The sequence below is a fragment of the Marmota flaviventris genome, chromosome 16 (assembly GCF_047511675.1).
Source record: "Marmota flaviventris isolate mMarFla1 chromosome 16, mMarFla1.hap1, whole genome shotgun sequence".
Lineage (NCBI taxonomy): Eukaryota > Metazoa > Chordata > Mammalia > Rodentia > Sciuridae > Marmota > Marmota flaviventris.
The window spans coordinates 61817965-61822949 of record NC_092513.1 but is presented as its reverse complement, the minus strand read 5'-3'; the positions used below and the strand labels follow the sequence as shown (position 1 = coordinate 61822949).

The 4985-nt window shown below is 40.9% G+C and overlaps 1 pseudogene; it reads right to left on the bottom strand.

The window, feature by feature from the left end:
- Nucleotides 1-277: 277 nt before the first annotated feature.
- LOC139702167 (zinc finger CCHC domain-containing protein 3-like) lies at nucleotides 278-4434 on the bottom strand (annotated as a pseudogene).
- Between the last annotated feature and the right edge of the window lie 551 nt (nucleotides 4435-4985).

Genomic DNA, 4985 nt, shown 5'->3' with positions numbered 1-4985 from the left:
AATAAAAGAGAATCTTACAAAAAGCTTCATGTGATAATCTAAAACCTGAGTTTTCCTAATATGAGAGAATATTAATAATTTTAACCTTCTGAATAAAATAGTTCTATCCTTTAATCATTAGTATGGTTAAGACCTTGATTGTCTATTCAAATAATTATAAAGAAATTTTATTATTCAGGTAATATAATACATGTTTATTGTGGAAGAGTTTCAAAATACATGTAAGAATAATGAAAATAGAATTTACCTTATGGAAAACCATGAGACCCCTGAGATTTTACCCGCTTGCAAGCTGATCAATTTTCTGGATGCTGGCAGATGACACAGGATTCCTGAGGAGAGACAAAGAAAAGTTTATTACACCTAAGAGAAATAACAGTAGCCAGAACATTGGCATTTGAGCCTGTTCCTAGTCAGCACTCCATTACTGTGACGAAATACCTGAGAAGACAAAGGAGGAAAGATTTATGTTGGCTCCTGTTTTCAGAGGTTTTGGTTCATGGTCGGCTGGCTTCATTATTTCTGTGCCCATGGTGAGGTGTAGTATTATGATGACTGATGGGCATGGTAGAGCAAATCCACTTACCTCATGGTGACTGGGAAGCAGAGAGCTAGAGAGGAAGAGTCCATGGACAAGATATAGTCCCCAAGGGCATGTTCTCAAGGCCCCACTCCTTTCAACTACAAATTTCATCACCTTCCAATAGTCCATTCTGTCATGGCTCCATCAGTGGACAAACCCATTGTTGAGGTCAGAGCTAGTCACTTCCCAAAAGTCCTACCTCTGCAAGCCATTAACAAATGAAACTTTGGAGTACAGGTTTTCTCTTCTGTTCATAAGTCAGTTTTTAGTGATTCAGGTTTTCTAAGAAAATTATCAGTTTTTCCAGCCTTCAGGATTTAAGTAGTATGAAGAAGAAACAACATGGTTTTGAAACTTTAATATCCACTCTGAAGTTGTATTTAAGTGTAATACCTTTTTCCTCTTCTCTCATTTTCACATTAAAAATGCCACAAGTTTGTTTATTCTGTTGTTCTTTTAGGATAACCTTTGCTTTTATTGATAATCTTTTGGTTACTTTTCACAACAGAGTGTTCATAGCTTAGATGCATTGTACTGTTTGGATGGTGGTTTTTAGCTGTAGAGCAGGAGAACACGATACTTGACCTGAGTGGGTGTGTACATAAAATTTTTATTCAATATATTTTCTTGTTCCAAGTTGAATTAGAAATTTACTTTTGTTTCTCTGATGTAACAAGTGTGGTAGTCTCTTCCATCCAAATATATTTACTTTTCTTGAAACTTTTTTTCAAATATTTTAAAAAATCATGTGTTGCTCATGTCTGTGAACTTAGTTTAATATCTAATATAAAATATCTGTTAATGAGGACTTTCATTCCTTTTTTTAATATGTAATCTTTTTATGGTGAATTATAATAGTGGAATTCATTATGCCATATTTGTACATGCACATCATTTGATCAGCCTTTTTCTTTAGTATGTTTCCTTTCTCTCCCTTAATTCCTTCCCTCCTCCCCTCATCTGCTTGCTCTACTCTACTGATATTCCTCTAATTGTTGTTATTATTTTAATTAGCACTTCCAAATTATATACAGAAGCAGAATTCACTGTGGTATAGTGGCACATGGATATAGCATATCTAGTAACAAAATTTACCTCAAAGTGACTGAAAGCAGAGATCATCCTTCTTCCCTCCTTCTCTCCTCCCATCTTCAAGATTGCCTTTCTCTACTCTGTTGGATTCCCTTCTATTTCTCTGAGATTGGTTCTCTTTCTCTAGCTTCTCCACAAGAGGAAATATTCTACCCTCGGTTTTCTGAGTGTGGATTATTTCACCTAACGCGATGTTCTCCAGGTCCATCCATTTACCAGCAAATGACATAATTTCATTCTTTATGGCTGAGTAAAACTACTCTATGTATACCACATTTTATCTGTTCATCTCTTCATAGGCACGTGGGCTGGTTTGAAACTTGGCTATTGTGAATTGTGCTGCTATAAACATTGCTATGTGTGTATCACTATAGCATGCTGATTTTAATTCTTTTGGATAAAGAACCATAGTGGTATATTAGGTCCCATGGGTGGATCCCATTCCTAGACTTTTGAAGATGTTCCATACTGCTTTCCAAAGTGATTTTACCAATTTTCAATTGTACCAACACTGCACAGCTATACCTTTTCCCATTCTTAACAATAATTGTTATTTGTACTCCTGTTGATTGCCATTCTAACTGGGGTGAAGTGAAATCTCAGTGTGGTTTTGATTTGCATTTCCCTGACTGCAAGATGCTGACATTTTTCTCATGCATTTGTTGGTCATTTGTATTTCTTCTGAGATATGTCAATTTAGCTTGTGTGCCCATATATTATTGATTGGTTTATGTTATGGATATTAATCCCCTATAACAAGAGTGACTAGAAAATATTTTCTCCCATTCTGTAGGCTCTTTCCTCATGCCTTTGTTTCCTTTGCTATGCAGAAGCTTTTTAATTTCATGCCATCCCACTTACTGAAATCTCAGTTTTGTTCCTTGAGAGTCAGGAGTCTTACTAAGCCAGCCAATGCTATATCTATATATTGGGAGTGTTGACACTATGTTTTCTCCTAGCACTTGCAGTGTTCTGGTTTAATTCTCAGGTCTTTGAAGCACAGAGTTCATCTTCGTCCTGCATGAGTGGAATGTACATCATTTCATTCTTCAAATGGATATCCAGTTTCCTGGTACCATTTGTTACAAAGGTAAACTTTTCTACAGTTTTTAAGCACTTTTTTCAAGGATCAGATGACTGAATTGATGTGGATTTGTCTCTTGTGTCTTCTGATCCATTGGTCTTCATGTCTGTTTTTATGCCAGTATCATGCTGGTTTTGTTACTCTCACTTTGTGCTATCATTTGAGATCAGGTATTGTGATCATCACTCTTTTTTTTTTTTTTTTTTTTGAGGTGGGAGGGTACCTGGATTGAACTCAGGGGCACTTGACCACTGAGCCAAGTTACCAACGCTATTTTGTATTTTATTGGGACACAGGGTCTCACTGATTTGCTTAGCACCTCTATTTTGCTGAGGCTGGCTTTGAACTGGTGACGTGTCTGGCTCTATATCATCACTCTTTTTGATTAGTATTTCTTTGGCTAGTTTATGTCTTATATTCTTTCATATGAATTTTAGGACTATTTTCCTGGGTTCTGTGGAAAATGTCAGTGGTATTTTAATGGGAATCACACTGAATCTGTCAGTTGCTTTTGGTCATACATGCATTTTGACATATTAATTCTGCCTAACAAATACGTGGGAGGTCTTTTTATCTCCTAAGGTCTTCTTTAGTTTCCTTCGTCAGTGTTCTGTACTTTTCTTTACACAGGTCTTTAACTTCCTTAGTGAGATTTATGTCTAAGCATTTGATTGTATTTTTAGGCTATTGTGAATGAAATTGTTTGTCTAATTTTTTCTTCAGCAGATTGATTACTGGAGTAGAGGAAAGGTACTGATTGTTGTATATTGATCTTATATCCTGCTACTTTGCTGAGTTATCAGCTCTAAATGCCCTCTGGTGGAGGTTTTAATGTGTGTTCTAGAGTACAAGTACTTTAACTTGCCCTCCCCCTGGCGCAGCTCGATCTTGTACTCCCGGGTCCAGATCCCAAACCTGTTGGTCACTTTCAGGGACATCGCCAGCACTTCGCAGTGGCGCTTCAGTCAGGTCACTGTGTCCTCCACGTCCACCATCTTATTCAGGAAGAGGATGAAAAGCGTTTTCAGGCTGGACTTGCTCTGACCCAGCACCACAAAGTCCTCCCAGCATTCCTCCTGCTCGCTCTTCTCCTAGTAGAGGCGGAAGAACAGGGCCAGCTTCTCCGCGGAGAGGAAGCTCACGTCGAACTCGCGGCTGCCAGGGATCTGGATGGCAGCGAAGATGTCCCTCGGGTCTGTGCTGGTGGAGCGCAGGATGAGCGCGCCCACTACGAAGTCCCAGGTCGGGCAGGCGCCCTCATCACCCTGGAAACAGATGCGCACGAGGAAGCGACCTTTACCTGGGTCCGTGTCCGCCACCTGCTCATCCTGGAGGGTCCCCTCGGCCTCCTCATCTGCCGCGCTGGGCCTGGCGGCGACCGCCATGGCCGCCCCCGCCTCGGCCTTCTTCCTCCTGCCCTGCTCTGCTGCGTCCTTCTTCTTGAGGGGATCTGCCAGTTCCCCCGCGGGGTCTCTCCAGCGGCCTTTCGAGTCCCCGCGACCGGCTGGGGGTAAGTCGCCGAGGCCTGGCGCCGCCAGGCCCACAGGAGCGCGGAGCCCACCTCCCGCGCTGCCGCCGCCTTCTTCCTGCGCCAAGGAGCCCGCGATTGGCGGAACTCGCCCTTCTTCTCGGCCTGGTTCCTCACCACCTGGGCCCAGCCCATCTTCTGGCGCATGCGCTGCGTCTCCTAGCTCCGGGACGCGGCTCCCGCCGGGGACAGAAGCTGCAGCCGGCCGGGCTTCTCATTATTTTATTTTGACCTGTTCATGTCTTTACCTTTCATGAGTCTCTTGCAAACAGCATTTATTTGTGACTTTAATCCACTTTACCAAGGCTGTGTCTTCTATTTGGAAAATTGAGGTCATTTACAGTTATTATGGAGAGGTGATTACTGTTTCCTGACATTTTGCTTTATTTCATATATTAATCTGCATTTCCTTAATTTCTTTTCTTATGAGTGTCATCCACTCAGGAGTTAGTTTTAAGGTTTGTTTTTGTGTTCTTCCCTGTATAATATATCTTTAAACATGTCATGTAGTGCTGGCTCAGTAATCATGAATTCTTTTAGTTTATCTTTACATTGGATAGTTTTTATATCCTTTTCAGTTCCGAATAATAGCTTTGCTGAAGATAGCATTCTAGTTTGACAGTTTTTTTTTTTTTTTTTCCTCCAAGCTTGGATTCTCTCATTTAAGCCCACTTGGAATTTAGAGTCTTAGCTGAGAA